This window comes from Typopeltis vanoorti, chromosome 18, assembly GCF_054136105.1.
Source record: "Typopeltis vanoorti isolate ZY-2024b chromosome 18, IOZ_Tvanoo_1.0, whole genome shotgun sequence".
Lineage (NCBI taxonomy): Eukaryota > Metazoa > Arthropoda > Arachnida > Uropygi > Thelyphonidae > Typopeltis > Typopeltis vanoorti.
This window is the reverse complement of record NC_143566.1, coordinates 18268472-18288716: the sequence shown is the minus strand read 5'-3', so window position 1 is coordinate 18288716 and position 20245 is coordinate 18268472. Positions and strand designations below refer to the sequence as shown.

The 20245-nt window shown below is 37.3% G+C and overlaps 1 protein-coding gene across 1 annotated transcript in view; it reads right to left on the bottom strand.

The window, feature by feature from the left end:
* LOC150096517 (uncharacterized) overlaps nt 1-20245 on the bottom strand; it is an 84893-nt gene that overhangs the window by 53468 nt on the left and 11180 nt on the right. The window lies entirely within an intron of this gene.

The following is a 20245-nucleotide window of genomic DNA, read 5'->3' as shown; positions in this document are numbered from 1 at the left end:
CAATTTTAACTAATAAATCAGGCAGAAATCAAGCAGATACACTTCATTATAAAAAAATAGTACAACCCTAAAATTCATGAAATATTACCAATTATTACTCAAAATAGCACTTATCTTTCCAGAGCTCCTTCCAACACTACATAATTTACAACCCTCTAGTAGAGGAATTTGATTTATTAGTTCTTCCTCGCAATATCCTCTATATTCCATCTTCTCTTCATGTTGCATTCACAAGGATGAAATACTTCATAAACTGCTCACTGAATAATTCAACTATATCCATCCTCTGCATGAACAGACAATCTACCACTGTTTGTCAACTAACATCATTCTCTCACACCCGTTGTTTCTTTCTTCTACTTGCCATATATCAAAATAACTCACTAGGATTTTTCTTGGATTGATTGTTCAATTTCTGCTCATACTGTACTTTTGTTGTCTATACGAACTGAGTCACCTTCCTGGCCTGCACTTTGTACTCTATATGCAATTAATTATTACTTATTTATTTTGTGCTACCTCCATCATGTTTTCTTTATCTTCCAGATTAGAGCCTCCATAGTTCAGTTGGTATAGACACAGCCCTTTGGTCAGAAGTGAAAAAATTTTGTCTTTCTTCACTCTTTTGGGACTTGTGCTGTTGCAAGACTCTTGTTAAACAAGTAGGCCAAGACTGATGCCAATTCCTTGAAACATTCCCTTAAGACACACGTGGTGATATGTCATCAAGTTCTCTTGCCTTATTGACATCTAGCTTACTTGGTTATCATGTCCGCTCTCCAGTCAAGTGACTGCGGGTTCGAATCCCACCATGGGCATGGATGTTTATGATTGTCTGTGAAAATCCTAGTGGTGGTGGTCGGCGGTAGTGGCATTGGTATATTTGTGGTCAGTTGGTGGATTGTGAGTAGTGGAAGCAGAGTTGCAGAGCAGATGCCCTCCCTCGTTGAGTCTTTGGACTCCCTGGAGGTGACTAATTTTTTGTTTTTTAATAATAATAATTTATTTTTATTTATTTTCCCATAATATATATAATTCATTACATGAATACAACTGTGCAAAATAGATACATACATGTACATAATATATTTTAAATAATTTTTTTTCATTATTGTCTCAGATACATTACATACATATTTTTTAAAATAATAATAATAATTTATTATATATGATACATACATTACATAGTTTTGATTACGTATGATACAAACATTACATACATTTGTTTACAAATGAAACAACATTACTTACATTTGTTTACGTATGATACAACATTACACACATTTCTTTACATTTGATACATTCATGTATTCTGATAATTATAATAATTGATAACATATGATACAATATTACAATTTGTTTACATGTGATACATACATTACCTGCATTTGATTACATATGATATATTTATTTATTTATTTATTATTTTTTTTTTATCTTTTTCTCAGCTTTCATCCTCGAAGCTTATTTGTGAGCTTATCTGAGGATGACACCAGTTATTATTTATTTGGGAAGCTATGAAATCAAATCTATGTTTAATTGGCTTGATTTCCACTGCAGCCGTTGATTGAGAAATTTGCACGCGCACGCACACACACGACACTTGGAATGTCTTGATGTGTCGCTGATCTGGAAGCCTGAACGAATATATTGTGTTTCAATATTGAATGAATATATTGTATTCAAAAGGTAATTTGTTTATCAATTCTGGGATGTAGAAGTTTTGCGTGGCCTTTCTGTAGTGATTATTGTATTTATATGTGATATAATTAGTTGTCTGAGGTCTTGTTATACGGTATGTATTTCTGACTGTCCTGTAGTTGGCATCGAAATAATGTTTTAGCAAAGCTGCATAGTGACATAAATGCTTTGCTGTCAGTATTTTGTGTTCTGACATTGCAGTGTATATAAAGTCACTATTGTTTCTTTGTTCCCAAAAGATCAGCTTTATCATTTTGTACTGTAGCGACAGTAATCTATTTAGTTTGTAGGGCGCACAGAAAGCATACGTTGTTATAATATATCTTAGTATATTCTGGCATAGTGCTTTGTATATTAGTGTTTTTAGGCGTGTGGGAACTATGTCTTTTAACCTGTAGAGTTTGCCAGTTATTGTTCAGAGTTTGTTAGATGGTTTATGTAGTTATTCCAGTTCATATCTGCATCGAAGTAAATTCCAAGGTATCGTATTGTTTCAACCTGAGTGATTGTAGTGGTTTTGCTGTTCTGTGGGTTTTTTATGTTGGAAAGTGGATGTTGGATGGTTATATATTTGTTATCAACTGGTCGAGTCAGTGGATTTCTGAATATCATTAATTTTGTCTTTTCTGAGTTTAAGTGTATAGAGTTTTTTGTGAGCCAGTCTGCGATCAGATTTGTCATGTTGCATATTTGTTTGGGCTATGCTTGTGTTATTATGGATGGATATTATAGCTGTATCGTCTGCGTATTGGAATATCTTACCTTTGAGAGGTAACTGATTAATATCGTGCTTGTAAATGTTGAATAGAGTTGGGGAAAGTACAGCTCCCTGTGGTACTCCACAGGTTACTGGTAGCTCTCTGCTTCGGTTTGACCCAATACGTGCGATATGCTTTATATTTTAAAGGTAGTTTGTAAACCACCTGTCCAGAGGTGGTTTATTCCACCCGTCTATTCCAACATGCCTCAGTTTTTCTAACAAGATTTGATGTATGAGTGTATCGAATGTTTTAGTTAGATCAATAAAGACTACCATGGCAATTTTGTTTTTGTCTAAGTTGGTATTAATTACGTCTGTAAAGTCTTCCAAGAAAGATGTTGTTCCCTTATTATTCTGAAAACCATATTGTGTTTTGGGGATAATATGAAAAGTCTCTGTGTATGCTGTGAGTTTCTTCAGTATGATCCGCTCCATAATTTGATTGATAATTGGTAATGTTGCTATGGGTCTGTAATTGCTGATTAAATTTATTTTTCCATGTTTGTATATGGGTGTGATTATGGCAGTCTTTAGCATACTTGGTATCTGTCCTGTTTTAAATATTTTATTTATTAATTTTAGTAGGATAGGACTTAAGCTATTTGCATGATATCCTTAGGTCTTATACCATCAATTCCTGGGCCTTTGTTTGGTTTGATGTATTGCAGAGAGAAGTTCTGCTTCTTTTATGGTTGGGAACCATTATGTCTGTTTTGATTGTGGTCCAAGTGGAGGGTCACGTTTTGTGATTGGGAGAATATTTCTGTGCAGTTCTTGGATGGAGTCTGAAAAGTATTGGTTAAAGTCATTTGCTAGTTGTTGGATAGGTTTTGCATCTTTCATGAAGCTAGTTTTATGGTTTCGGAGGTGGTGGTATTTGGAACACAATCTAGCATTTCATTGTCCAGATGCCAGGTTTGTTTCATGTTGTTTTGTGCAGAGGTTAGTTTGTCTATGTAGTAGCTTCTTTTTGCATTTCTGATTTGTGTTGTAAGGCGATTCCTTGTTATCTTATATTCAGTTTTTAAAGCTGTAAGCTGTGTTATTTGGATATCGCTTTAATTCTTTCCATAAAGCGTTCTTTCTGAGTATTTCTAGGATTAATAATAATAATAATAATAATAATAGCAGCAGTATTATTGTATTCCAAACAAGAAAAGCCTAAATAAGGTAAGAGTAAAATGCATGAAATCTCCCTGGGTTTGATTCTCGTCCATGATGTGAGGAATCTTTATCTAGTCTCTTTTCTAAAGGTAAGTTAGCTGGCTTATATGGAAGTTGAGGGTTTTTTTTCACCCAGAAACTTGGGTTTTTCATCCCTTAGAACAGGCAAACTGGCCCTGTGAACACATACAGATATATAGTCATAAAATACATACTCAATCCCTATTAGGAGGGCTCAACTGGTCCTAAGAGATGAGAGAGGAAGAAGGGAAAACCCCATATGAAATAAATAAACTTCTTCCAGACTTCATGCATATTACTCCTACCTTATTTAGGCTTTTCTTGTTTGGAATACAATAATACTGCTGCTATTATATGAGGAGTTAAGTAAGCTAGATGTCAATAAGGCAAGAGAACTTGATGACATATCACCACATATCTTAAAGGAATGTTTCAAGGAATTGGCATCAGTCTTGGCCTACTTGTTTAACAAGAATCTTGCAACAGCACATTCCAAAGGAGTGGAAGAAAGGCAAAATTTTTTCACTTCACAAATGGTGATAAGATTGAAGCAACAAATTATACACCGATCTGTATATCTGGAGTTGTAATTAAAGTACTGAGAGATAGGATACAAATGTGGGAGGATAACAATGGTATTCTTTGTGCTTGTCAGCATGGGTTTGTTAAAGAGAGGTCGTGTTTTACAAATTTGCTTATGTACCATAACACAAGGAACATATTGTACATGGTGCAAAAGCATTATACTTGTCTGTAACAATAGTGCTATGCATTATGGAATACTAAGGTAATCGATGTGAAGTCATTAGCCTCTATATACAAGTAGCTCAGTCATGAAGTTACTTCATGTACATTTGGATAAAGGATGAAACTGAGAATATACAATTTCTTGGCATCTTTGCCACAAGTTGGTCAGTAAATTGAAGCAGATGGGATTGGATGAGAGGTGAATGACTATTAGATAGGTATCAGCAAGTTGTGTAATGGAAGGAGGGGGTGCTATCTTGAAAAAAAGAAAAGTCTTGAGTGGTATGCCTTAAGGGTCAGTTTTGTGACTATTATTATTTAATTTGTATATTAATGATACTTGGTTTACTGGTGACTGTTTGCAGATGATGCAAAACTGGGGAGAATGATAAGGAATTGAGCAGATGTTGGGACCTTACAGAAAGACTTGAATAGATTGTATGAGTTGGCAACAGTATGGAACTGCCAATTCAATGTTGCAAAGTGTAACATTCTGAAATTTTGTAGACAATAATGGGGTGCAAAGTATACACTTGGAGTGGTGGTCGACAAGGATCTGAAGCTCAGAGGTCACACTGCACAAGTTGTGAAGACATCGCATCAGATTATGGCAATGATGCAGAAGACCTAAACTTGTATAAAATAGGAGGTTCTGGTTCTATTGTATATGAGCCTTGATCAGGCCTCGTATTGATTATTGTGCACAGATTTGGTCTCCTGGCTTTCATGGTGATGAGATTATGTTGGAAAGGGTCCAGAAAAGATTAACTAATGTCATAACTAGTCTTTAGGATAGGAGGACAGATTGAAGGAATGCAGTTTGCAAAGCCTTGTGAATAGGAGGAAGAGAGGGGGGAATATGATTGAGACATTTAAATTGGTAAAAGGTTGTTACCAGATTAATGGAGAAGAAATTTTTCACAGAATGGGGAAAGAGGGTGGAACAAGGTGACATATATGCATGGAGAGTGGTTGGTCAGTGAAATACTCTGCCTGACATTGTTGTGAATGCAGATACATTGAATGAGTTTAAAACACGGTTTGATGGGCTTTGTGCGTAATATTGCTTGCCTCCTGAAATGAGTCTTTTGACTCAATGGTGGTCTGGTGTTAATAATAATTAAATAGCTCTGGATCATGATCAAAGCAGAACTATTCCATTTCCAAATTCCCATACCAAATTATAGATTGAGACCCCACTATGTCTCAAGAGAAAAAAGTCCATGAATTACTGAAAAAAGTAACTTCCTTGCCAAAAAAAAAATAAAATCATCAAAAAAATAAAACCAGTTCATGTCAAACCACCCTAGTATTTATGGATTACCAAAACTCCACAAAATTAATATCCCCCCCCCCATGCCCCACATATAAACTTCCCCAACAGTTAGCCAAGTTGTTTGTCCCCCTCTACTTTTGAAAAAATTCAGTCCATTTCAAATCACTAGTTAAAAATCATATCCTTAAAACTTCAGACATAATGGTTAGTTTTGATGTCACCTATTTATTTACCAATGTACCACTTATAGACAATCTTGATTTGATCAAGTCTAAATTTCCCCCTGATATCTTTGAATTATTCAAATTTACTATGTATGCAGGTTACTTTACATGGGAAGGAAAAATCCACAAACAGATTACTGCTATGGGTTCTCCCTCTCCCCCACTTTAGCAAACTTTTACATGGAACACTTTGAAAACAAAGTACTTACCACAGCAACATACAAGCCCCTAATGTGGTTACACTATGTTGATGATGTGTTTGCCATTTGGCTCCACGGACAAGCACTTTGGATGCTTTTTTGTCACCTACCTAAACAGCCAACACCCCAAAATCCACTTCACAGTAGAAAAATAACCTAATAACTGTTTACCATTTCTTGACACGTTAGTTACCTGCCTTTCAGATGGATCACTATCTTTTTCCATTTACAGAAAGTCTACACACACACACACACACACACACACACACACACACACACACACACACACACACACACACACACACAGGAAGATACATAAACAATCACATCATCATCCAGTCCAACAATATGGCATTTTAAAAACACTTACACACAGAGCCAGAGCCATTTGTTCTAAAGATATAGCTCTGTCCACAGAACTCAAATATCTGCTCTATACATTCTTGGCACAAAGGCTACAATTCCTACAAAATAGATAAAATACTACATAGCCCCATTACCCCTCCCTCCTCCTAATACACAGGAACACAACATTACCATTTCTATTCTCTATATCAGAGGTATATCAGAAAAGATATCCAAAGCACTGATGAAACATGGCCTTTTCACCACATTCAAACCTCATGTTAAACTAGTAACTCTGATCCACTCACCAAAGGATAAACTTCACTCTCTAGCACACTCTGGAGTGTATGAAGTTCCCTTGTGATCTGGCCTACTATGGGCAAACAGGAAGATCAGTTAACACTGCCTGGAAGAACATAAAAAATACATTTGCTATATTATTATGGCAAGTCAGGACTAGCAGACCACGCTTTGGACACCCCTTCACACAGGATTAGATGGAAGAAAACGAATGTGCTATTTAAAAGTCGTTACAGATCTGAAAGATTATTTTTTGAGTCAGCCATATCTTTGAAGAATTCTCCTAACATGAATAAATATAGTTGCATTAATTTGCAAAAAATTTGGGAGACTGTTATCACAAGAGAGTCTTAGATTGGCCCAATTTCCAAAAGAGTGGAAAGAGGGCAAATTTTTTCTACTTTGTCAAGCAGTTGATGAGACTAAGGTGAAAATTACAGGCCAATCTGCATCTCTGGAGTTGGGTTCAAGGTATTAGAGAGGCCCGTGTGAACCAGGATTCAGAACAGAGTTGACAGCAGCAAAATATTTTTTGATGAACAGCATGGGTTTGCTAAAGGAAAATCGTGTTTTAGTAATCGCCTTACTTACTATAACAAAGGAGATGGCATGCACAGTAACATATTTAGATTTTGCAAAGGCATTCAATAAACTGCAACTTGACAAGCTGGTAATTAAACTGGAAGCTGCATACAGAGGGTATGAACAAGGAAAATAGGTTCTTTGCAGGAGAGGGGTTGGTGAGTGGATTCATTCTAGAGTATGAAATACATACATGATAAGCATTACTGTGTATATAGCCATCTCAATATCTCATCCAAGCAGTCCAGATACTATGTGCCTTTTATAATATAGATTTTTTAAAAATAATTTTGCTCACTATAACATGAGCATCATTCATTTAGAGTACATCTTGCATTTCTGCAACCATCACTACCTCATTGCTCTTATTCATTCTTTCAACAAAGACATATTCCACACTTGTCCACACACGCATATTACACTCCCAACAATGAGATTATTTTAAGAGTCAGCCATGGCAATGAAGCATTCTCCTAACTTGAACAAGTATGGTTACATTAATTTGCCAAAAATTTGAGAGACTGTTTTCTTAAGATCAAATCCTACATAGCTGTAATACTTCTTTTTTAAAATATCAGAGGATGACAAATTAGGAATTTATATCTTTTGTCTATTACAATTTGAACTGTTTCACTTACTTGTTGTCACGTGTAAACTGACAACAAGTTCTGAAACATGTTCTGTGCTCTGAAGATGCTGATTTGAAATCCAGCGAAATATAAGTCAGTTAATAAACATATTTTTTATAATTTAGTTCATTTGGTGTTCTAACATTAAAATAAGTTATGAAGAACGTTTAACACCTAAGCTTGTCTATTAGACAGAAACCAAAGAATGAAATTCTGGCACACCAGAACATCTATTATAATAGATGTTCTGGTGTGCCAGAATGGGGATGGATAATTATCCATCCCCATCTCTTTTAATGTGGACATTAACTTACCATAACAGCAGGCTGGTATTTAGGGAATTAATGAATTAATTAATCCTCATATATGACAGTATCAGTCATATATGAGGATGCATGGAAATATAGTAATCAGAAGAGTATAAAAGCATAGAAGCTAATGTATTCATATTAATTGTTATAATATCTCATAATGCAAGGCACACACTCTTCTGAGCACGTATAATGTTATTCATTATGGAAAGAATCATTACCAAGACTGATTTTGACCTTCACTGAAGTCTCATTAATGGAAGTCATAATATATAATGCATATATATTATCCCTTTATGGTATTGTTCATGCCCATGTGCTGAGCAATACTCAGCACATGAAAAAAAAGGGATGACTAACATGGTTAGGACTAAATGAGATAATGAGAGAAAATTAGCTAATCAGGCAAGAGGCAGGCTAATGGTAGGAAAATGACAGAAGAAGAAGAAAAAATTAATTATTATTTAAATTAAGGGGATATTAAATCCTACATTGTTTTAAAATCAAATAAGAAACTCAAAGATTGGAATCAGAGAGTTTCATGCCGAATATAGTAAACTATAAAGTATTGGCGACCACTAGCGTTAGCTAATGCAAGTGACCCTAGTACGTGGTACAATACCGGAGAACTCGTAGCAAAATCGGTAAAGTTCTGATCGCTATTCTTAGGTATTTTCCATAATGTAAAAACACATTTCCTAGGAAATGTATGCTGTTATTACATTATGGAGGGGGTCACTACCCAGACCGGTTTCAGCCTTTTTTGAGGCTGAAACCGGTCATTTCATCATTTGAGGTAATAATCTGGTCTAGCTACTCACTGATGAAGCCTCAAAAAAGGCTAAAACCGGTCTGGGTAGTGACCCCCCCCCCTCCATAATGTAATAACAGCATACATTTCCTAGGAAATGTGTTTTTACATTATGGAAAATACCTAAGAATAGCGATCAGAACTTTACCGATTTTGCTGCGAGTTCTCCGGTATTGTACCACGTACTAGGGTCACTTGCATTAGCTAACGCTAGTAGTCGCCGATACTTTATAGTTTACTATATTCGGCATGAAACTCTCTGATTCCAATCTTTGAGTTTCTTATTCGGTTTTAAAACAGTGTGGGATTTAATATCCCCTTAATTTAAATAATGTTTATATCGCCGAAATGAAGCTTATTAGCTCTTTATATTTAAGTTAATTATTATTATTATTATTCAGGCCTCCATGGAGTCAAGAGACTCATCTTGGGAGGTCCTTCCTAGGAAACACAGTCTATCATACCACTCCTTGACCTCATTGACCATTCTTACTCTCACCACTCTATCAGGCAGTGCATTCCATGGTTTAACCACCCTCCATGCAAAGAAACTACTTCTCACCTTCTCGCTCATAGCTTCATTTCGTAACTTCCAGGAATGGCCCCTTGTCATCGCTCCTTCCCCATTGTTCCACCAAGCGAAAGAGCTCCCTAGTGTCAACCCTGTAACCACCTCTCGACAGTTTAAAAGTCTCAATCATATCACCTCTCCTTCTTCTTCTATTCACCAATCCTGATCAGGGTCTTATACAAAGGAATGATAACCCTTTTATCTCTACAGGTCAGCATCCTTCTCATTATTGCAACAATCCTCTGTGTTACCTTCACCACTTTTGCAATATGTCTCCTGAATTTCAGGTTTCTATCAATCATTGACCCCAGATCTCATCTCCCCTACTTTCTCCAGTATAGCTCCTCCAATAGAGTATGCAGCATCCCATCGATGTGTCCAAAACCTCAAGACCTTACATTTTGCTGCATTAAACCGACAAACCCCATTCATTTGCCCATCTGTCTAGCTTATTCAAATCCTCTTGCAGGGCTACCACATCTGCACACTGTTACTAATAACCTTTCCCAGCTTCACATCATCCACAAACAACTGAATATCCCCCTTCAATCCACTGACAATGTCATTAATATAAAGGTTAAACAATACAGGTCCCAGTACTGAGCCCTGTGGGACCCCCACTTGTAACCCTCTGCCTCCTTGAAACTGCCCCACCATACACAACTCTCTGATACCTCTCGGGCAACCAATCCTGAATCCAGTTGACCAACCTGACATCCAAACCCATGTGCTGCAAATTAAATATCAGCTTATCCTGTCAAATGCCCTCGCTAAATCCAAGAAAATGGCAGTATATTATTATTAAACAAGACCTCATGGAGTCAAAGACTCATCTAGGAATATGGTATATGCCTAGGTATATGCCTATCCCTCAGGTATATCATCTAGGTATATGCCTTTCCCTCATCTACTGCTCTTGTAACTTTATTATAAAAGGCTAGCATATTACTAAAACAAGAGCAGCCCTTCACAAATCCATGTTGACTCTCACAGATGACATTACCTTCATCTGCCCAATGATGTATACAGTCCCTCACCAATTTCTCCAAGATCTTAACAACTACCGATGACACACTAACGGGCCTATAATTAGACACTTCCAGTCTGCTACCACCCTTATGCAATGGCACTATCTTATCTTCCTTCCATTCCTTGGGCCACCTTTCCCGTAGCCAGACTTTCATTGAAAAACCAGGTCAAAGGAGCTGTCAGTTCTTTAGCACATTCTCTCAAAACTCGTGGTGAAATACCATCCAGTCCCACAGCTTTACTAACATCCAGAGTACTCAGTATTTCGAACATGCTCTCCTCCTTCACCTCTAAACCTCGAACCTGCCCTATCCCTCTAGTATTAAAATTTACTCCTCCAGGATGAAATATACCAATAAAGTGTTCATTGAACAATTCCACTATGTCCTCTGTATCAGTCACTCTATCCTATTTTTCTTCCAAATGTCATTCTTCCACAATCATTTCTCCTCCTAATGGCCACATAGCTAAAAAATTCCCTAGGATTTTCTTTGAATCTTAGGACCAATCTCTTCTCATATTCCAGCTTCACCTTCCTTACCATACTAGTAACTCTCCTGGCCTGTGTCTTATGGAAGTTTCTAATTATATGCCAGTTTGTGTGTCATCAGTAGTTGTTAAGATCTTGGAGAAATTGGTGAGATACCGTAAACAGCACTGGGCAGATGAGGGTAATGTTATCTGCGAGAGTACATGGATTTGTTAAGAGCCGCTCTTGTTTTAGTAATATGCTAGCCTTTTATAATAAAGTTACAATAGCAGTAGATGAGGGAAAAGCATATACTGGCATTTGACAGGATGCCACATGATAAACTGATATTGAAGATGCAGCACATGGATTTGGATGTCGGGTTGGTCAACTGGATTAAGGATTGGCTGTCCAATAGGTATCAGAGAGTTGTGTATGGTGGGGCAGTTTCAAGGAGGCAGAGGGTTAATCTCATGTATCCTGTTCATCCAGGCTATCCCTGTTCCTCCTGCATTCCCATTCTCTCTCCACCTCTCACACTTCTACTGTTTCTGTGATGTACTTCAGTCTCTTCCATACTACTTTCCTGATCTTTTACTGCACCTCTTACTTCTCATTTCTTGTTTGCATCACACACTCAACTTCCATCTAGCAATAGTTTTTCCAAGTTCACTCACTCCAAAGCCCATTCAAATGGAATCTGTCATGTCTGTATACTTCAATTCTTCCCTCAAATACATACCATACATTCACAAACTGCACTCCCTTTTGTTAACACAGCTCTGGAAGCATACCATTCATGATTCTGGCTGGCTGTCTTAACTCAGGATTGTAATACCAGGCAGCTATATAAATTAATGCCATGACAGATGCAGACGGTTATTCTAAATGAAAGTTAGCCCAACACAATATTAAACATGTGGCCATTAAAATATATATATATATATATATATATACCGAGAGAAAAGATGACAAGATATATTTAACAAGATACTACTAGTTTACTAGTTTCGTTACATGAACATCCTCAGGTATCATAATCAAAGAAGTATATAAAAAATTACAGAGACTTAAAATTGTACTAACAGAACAAGTATAAAAAACAGTAGCGTGTTTGGAAAAAATGCAAGTATGAGTTCCAAACAAACGAATACTACGCGCTGTCGCGAGTGCGCCAGTGCTGAACAGAAGCAACGTGTGCGTCAGAGAGATTGTAACTCAGGCTGTTGTTGATATGAGAGGAATCTAGAGAAATTTCCCTAGATTCCACAATCTTTCTTTCGAGTTCATCGTAGCACACATGGATGTTAGCAGTTTGAGTCCAGTTTACAATGTGCTGGCGGCCTTCGTCTGAGTTAGCTGAAAAGAGAACGTGGCTAGAGAGAGCGCTAGCGCTAGTCCTGTTATAGGAGATATCTCTACGGTGTTCATCCAAACGTAGAAGGATGGATTTAGCAGTCCGTCCATAGTATGGCTTTCCACAATCACACAAAATCTTGTATACTCCTGGAAACTGAGTAGGAAGATGTTTCTGTTTATGTTTGCAAAGTAATGAACGAAGTTTTGGAAGCGTAGTGAAGCACGTTTTGAAGTTGAATTTCTTGAGAATCTTTGCCAGTTTGGGTGAAAGAGAGCTGATGTAAGGCAAGGAGATGAAGGCTCTTGGGGAAGAGGGATCTTCAGAAGTAGTTGAGTGCCTGGGGGAAAGAAATTTGTCAATTTTCTTTGGAGAGAAACCATTGTTAATAAACGTTTTTTTAAGAAAACGGAGTTCATTTTCAATTTCTGTTTCTTCTGTAAGTAATGATTTGGCTCAGTGGGCTAAAGTGGAAATAATACCACATTTTTGTGGGGGATAATGACGGGAGGAAGCATGAAGGTATCTGTCAGTATGAGTAGGCTTTCTAAAAATTTAGATTTTAATGCTCTCAGCACATCTGGTAAGCTTGAAGTCCAAAAAGGGGAAGGCAGTCATCTGATTCCAGTTCGAGGGTGAAAGAGATTTTTTCATGGCACTTGTTTAGGTGGTCTAAAAATAAATAGAGGTTATTGACGCCGTCTTCCCAGATGAGGAAAATATCATCAATATAGCGGTACTGTTTTTTATACTTGTTCTGTTAGTACAATTTTAAGTCTCTGTAATTTTTTATATACTTCTTTGATTATGATACCTGAGGAAGTTCATGTAACGAAACTAGTAAACTAGTAGTATCTTGTTAAATATATCTTGTCATCTTTTCTCTCGGTAATAGTCATTAAACCTTTTTTTATAATATTCCAACCGAGTAAAAATGAATTTTGAAAATATCTACTTTCCTGATGACGAGGAATTAAAATCACTGGTCAAAGAATATCAGAAGAATCTCAGAGCGATTGGATTGTACATCAACAGACTTGTATTTCTTAAAAGATGTAAGTGCAATTCTATTATTCCACGCTTCCTTAATTTTAAAGAATCGATAAAAACCGCTAGAGCTGAAAGAATTTATAGGAGAGCAAAACTAGATCTTTTATCGGAACGCATTTGTGATACCAAACGTTGTCTTGCTGCTTATTTTTCCAAGAAGACCTATCACGAAACACCTTTTTCTCATTCTCTAGACAGTTCATCTTGGAACCATTTAAAAGAAATTAGCACTCTTAAGGCTTCTAAAATACAGAATTTAAATAAAATAAAACTCATTAGAAAATATGATTCTCTTAAATATAACCAGGATAGCAAAACTTCTCATTTTGACCCTACCTATCTAAAAAAAAGTTATCATCACTAAGTCTTCCCATCAATTATCTTTGGCAGAAGAAAGCATACTTGCTAAAGGTCTCAACTTTGTCACTGCTCCTACATCCATCCCTAGAGAACATCTCTTAACAAAGATAGAAAAGGCAGCTTCTTTATTACCAAACAAAGACGCTAACCTCCTCCGTATGGAAGCAATTTTCTGTATAAATAAAGCTAGACCTCCACCTGACAACATTTCTTACTCTGAAAGGAAAGCTATCAAGTCCTTAAAAGATAATAGTAACGTAGTTATCATTCCGGCAGACAAAGGGAATGCAACTGTCATCTTAAACAAGTCTGATTACCATAATAAAATCTTGGAACTTTTAAATAGTGATACCTACTCAGAAATTGCTAATGACCCTACGATGGAACTACACAATAGAACTAATAATTTATTAAAAACCACCTTAGAGTTACAAAGAAACATTCGGCTTTCTCTTCGGTCACTTCATCCCTTGATACCTCGACTGTATGGTCTCGCAAAGATTCACAAAAATAACTGCCCACTCAGACCTATAGCTGAGGGCATACACTCTCCCACTTATAATCTCTCCAAATTTCTAGCGAGTTTTCTAAGAAATCTTTCTGGAATTTCTTCTTCACATATTAAAAACTCTGCAGATTTTGTTTCTAAAATCAAGGACATCAAACTTAAAAAAACAGATTTAATGGCCAGTTTTGATATTGTTTCTCTCTTTACAAATGTTCCTGCTCAAGAAGTCCTCGATCTTCTCAAGAACAAATTATCAAAAAAACTCTTTGCTCTTCTCTCCCATTGCATAAAGTCAGGATACTTCAAATATGATAACAAGATCTACTTACAAAACTCAGGTCTGGCTATGGGCAGCCCACTCTCTCCGATTCTTGCAGATATATTTCTCAACGAATTTGAAGGAAAAGCTATTAACTCCTTTCACTTTAAACCAAAAGTCTGGTACCGCTATATTGATGATATTTTCCTCATCTGGGAAGATGGCGTCAATAACCTCTATTTATTTTTAGACCACCTAAACAAGTGCCATGAAAAAATCTCTTTCACCCTCGAACTGGAATCAGATGACTGCCTTCCCCTTTTTAGACTTCAAGCTTACCAGATGTGCTGAGAGCATTAAAATCTAAATTTTTAGAAAGCCTACTCATACTGACAGATACCTTCATGCTTCCTCCCATCATTATCCCCCACAAAAATGTGGTATTATTTCCACTTTAGCCCACTGAGCCAAATCATTACTTACAGAAGAAACAGAAATTGAAAAAACTCCGTTTTCTTAAAAAAACGTTTATTAACAATGGTTTCTCTCCAAAGAAAATTGACAAATTTCTTTCCCCCAGGCACTCAACTACTTCTGAAGATCCCTCTTCCCCAAGAGCCTTCATCTCCTTGCCTTACATCAGCTCTCTTTCACCCAAACTGGCAAAGATTCTCAAGAAATTCAACTTCAAAACGTGCTTCACTATGCTTCCAAAACTTCGTTCATTACTTTGCAAACATAAACAGAAACATCTTCCTACTCAGTTTCCAGGAGTATACAAGATTTTGTGTGATTGCGGAAAGCCATACTATGGACAGACTGCTAAATCCATCCTTCTACGTTTGGATGAACACCGTAGAGATATCTCCTATAACAGGACTAGAGCTAGCGCTCTCTCTAGCCATGTTCTCTTTTCAGCTAACTCAGACGAAGGCCGCCAGCACATTGTAAACTGGACTCAAACTGCTAACATCCATGTGTGCTACGATGAACTCGAAAGAAAGATTGTGGAATCTAGGGAAATTTCTCTAGATTCCTCTCATATCAACAACAGCCTGAGTTACAATCTCTCTGACGCACACGTTGCTTCTGTTCAGTACTGGCACGCTTGCGACAGCGCGTAGTATTCGTTTGTTTGGAACTCATACTTGCATTTTTTTCAAACACGCTACTGTTTTTTATACTTGTTCTGTTAGTACAATTTTAAGTCTCTGTAATTTTTTATATACTTCTTTGATTATGATACTTGAGGATGTTCATGTAACGAAACTAGTAAACTAGTAGTATCTTGTTAAATATATCTTGTCATCTTTTCTCTCGGTAATAGTCATTAAACCTTTTTTTATAATATTCCAACCGAGTAAAAATGAATTTTGAAAATATATATATATACATATATATATATATGAAAAAAAAAAAACTTGACAGCCTATTTTTCTACCCACGGCAGGGTGAAGGCCTCTCCCATTGCAGGAGGTTTTGGGTCTACTACTCTACCAATATGGACTGGTGACCCAGTCCATATTGGTAGAGGACATCACAAACATCCATGCCTACGCGGGATTCGAACCCGCAGCCTCTTGGCTGGAGAGCAGATACACTAACCACTTGGCCAGTCAGACCGGTATATATATATAAAACAAACTTTACAGCCTATTTTTCTACCCACATCAGGGTGAAGGCCTCTCCCATTGTGGGAGATTTATATATATATATATATATATTCATTTTTAATATAAACTGACTAAAAACCCGAGAATTATAACAAATTAAGATTTATTTGAAAACGCAACATGTTTCGTTGTGATTGACTTCATCAGACATTAAGAACATAGAAAGATATTAAAAGACACTGAAATAAACATTGAATCAATAAAAGTCTCTATATTTAGAAAGCCAACACACATGGACAGATATTTGCATGCGTCCTCACATCACCATCCAGCACAAAAGTTGGGTATTATATCAACTCTTGTGAATCGTGCAAGATCTGTACTGTCAGATGAAGAAGAACTAAAAAAAGAACTATGACATCTTAAATGAACCTTTAAAAGCAATGGCTACTCTTTAAAAAGTATCAACAAACAATTATCCCACCGTCATCGTAGCAATGTAGACACAGAACAACTCCAAAGGTTATATCTCCTTGCCATATATCAGCAAACTATCCAAAAAACTGAGTAGAATCTTAAAGAAATTCAACATACAAACATGCTTCTCGACTCTTCCAAAAATAAGATCAAGTTTCAGCAACTATTATTATGGGCAACTCCAGGGAGTCATTAGACTCATCGAGGGAGGCCCCAAATCATATTCATCGCAACTATTCAACATTCAACATACCTCGCCTTAAACTCATTCACTGTCACAGCATCCACCACAGACTCTGGGAGAGCATTCCACTCATTTACCACTCTAAAAGTAAAAAACCCAGCTCTAACACCTTTACTAACCACACTTTTGCACAGTTTCCATGGATGTCCCCTAGTCCTCCCACAACCAGCCCTGTTCTCAAAAATATCTTCTGAATTAATTTTATAGAAACCCTTCAGTAATTTGAATGTCTCAATCATATCTACCCTCCTCCGCCTATCAACCAATTTTTGCAACCCACGAATCCTCAACCTGTTCTCATAAGGTTCATTCCACAGACCTGCTATCATCTTGGTCACTCGCCTCTGAATCCTCTCCACCTCCTCCCCATCAAGAAGAAACCCTGGTGCCCAGATCTGGGCACAGTAGTCAAGATGGGGTCTTATCAAGGCTCGATACAGAGGAACAATAACCTGCTTGTCAACGTATTCTTCGGCAACCAAGTGATTTGATGAGCTGATTTGGCCACTTTTGCAATGTGCACCCTAAACTTCAACTCCTTATCCACCACACTCCTAAATCTCGTGTCTCATCAATTTCCTGGAGTAGAGTTCCACCAATGTAGTAAACTGCTGCTAATCTTTTCACCCCAAAATGTATAACCTTACATTTTGCCACATTAAATTGACATCCATTCTCCTTAGCCCAGACCTCCAATCCATCCAAATCATCTTGCAAAATTTTAACGTCATCTGCATTCACTATTGCCCTACCCAACTTTGCATCATCTGCAAACAAATGAACTGTTCCTCTCAGATCCTTTCCTATATCATTAATGAACAAATTAAAACAGCAGTGGTCCAAGAACAGATCCTTGTGGCACACCACTAGTCACAGGCCGTCTTGTGGACTCTACTCCTGAATAAACCACTCTATGATATCTGTCCATCAACCACCCTCCTATCCATCTCACCAACCCTATATCCATCCCCATATGCTGCAATTTACTGATTAGAATTCCATTTGGTATCCTGTCAAAGGCCTTAGCAAGGTCCAGTAGAATCACTGTAAACCCATTACCCTTATCCAGTTCAGACGTCACTGTGTTATAATATGTGAACAAGTTACTGAGACACATGACCTACCCTTCACAAAACCATGCTGTCCCCGATACAGTATCCCATTTTCTTCTATCCAATCTTGTATTTTCCTCTTGACTATTTTCTCCAAGACCTTGATAATGATTCCTGTTATGCTGATTGGCCGGTAATTTTCAACAGCAGCCTTGGAACCACCTTTATGCAGCGGAACAAATTTCCCCTCTTTCCACCCCCTTGGGACTGACCCAGACCCAAGACTCAAATTAAACAAAATGGTCAAGGACACTGACAATTCTTTAGCCGCTTCACATACGACACCAGCTGGTATACCATCAATCCCACAGATGTATTGACATTGAGGTTCTGTAATAGACTAGTTACCTCTACTTCATTCATCACAATTCCAGTATAAGTTGTTGGTTCTTCCATTCCTGCAATGTCACCACCTGGATGATATACTCTTGCAAAGTGCTCGCTCAGTAATTCCACTATATTGACTGATTCGGTTACCTCCCCAACTATAAACAATCTCACAACCTTCTACAATTTCCTGCTGTACATAAAGTCACATGTGAGTGTGGAAAACCTTACTATGGCCAAATGGAGAAATCTATTCTCCTACGTCTCGAGGAGCACCAGAGAGACATTGCTTATAAGAGAACCAGAGCAACTGCCCTGTCAGGCCATGTCCTGTTTTCAATAAACACGAACAATGAAAGCCACCATCATGAAGTAAATTGGACAACAACTTCAAACCTACACATTTGCCATGATGAGGTAGAACGCCGCATTGTAGAGTCAAAAGAAATCACCTTGGACCCTCTTCATATGAACAATAATCTCAGCTATAATTTGCCTGACTCTTTCAGCTCTACTATCAGATGCTAGAGATCGTGTGGTTCCACACACGCACAAGTGTGCAACAATAGAACTTTAACACGGACTATAGCATAAGTTCATAATAACTGTAATTTACAGTCGAATATCATAACTTTATAATTGTATAGCTTTAGAGTGTCTCAATGTTTATTTCAGTGTCTTTTAATATCTTTCTATGTTCTTAACGCCTGATGAAGTCAATCTCGACGAAACATGTTGCGTTTTCAAATAAATCTCAATTTGTTATAATTCTCGGGTTTTTAGTCAGTTTATATTAAAAATGAACATATCCCAACCCCGAGTTAATAGTAGTAGTCAGAAATATATATACAGGGTGTTCGGGATAAATTTGACATATTTATAATTAATTATATTTTTCCGTAAGTTACATGTATTAACACACACTTCTCTTCATTTAAAAGTTTGGACCCTTCTTCATTCATATACAAGATGTCAGAAAGGATGGATAGCTGGAACCCACCTGAATCATGGAAGAGAATAACTTGTATCATGATGATTCGTGCCCGCCATCAAAATAAGGATATTACGACTGCTGTCCAATGCTCCCTGAATACAGTAAAAACAATCAGGCATGAACTAGAGACTTGCAATGGTGACTACGAGGATGTAGCAAGAAGAAAGATCCCTAGCAGACGATCTGATTGCGTTCGTACAGCAGAATTCCTCGCAAATCTGCAGGAACAGGTGTTGAAGAACCCTGGCATTGGAATTCGGGCTTTGTTCGTGGAGTTGCTAACTGTAGTCAAGCCCTGGATAACAAGGGTAGCCAATGGTAGGCCGTATGTATGGCAGCAGGATTCGGCCCCTTGCCACACCTCTGGGAAAAGTCAAAAATGGTTGTCTGAAAATTTCTACGACTTCACCAGTCCAAATGTTTGGCCTCCAAACTCCCCAGACCTTAACCCCATGGATTATTTTGTATGGGGCGCAGTTGAAAAAGACACCAATCGCACTTCCAGTAATACAAAAGCCCAGTTAATGGATAAAATTAAAACAGTTTTTGCGGCCCTTCCCAGGGAGACTGTAGCATCAGCTTGTTCGAGGTTCTGAAGCAGAATTGAAGCTGTGATCGATGCTAATGGTGGTTATTTTGAGTAAATCTTGTTGATAGTATTGTAATTAACTCTGCCTGTAATGTTTTTTTGTCAATTCATTAAATTTAATAGATACAAAGAAGATTTTCTTTTTCCTTACAAAACTGTCAAATTTATCCCGAACACCCTGTATATATATACATATATATATATGATGATGATAT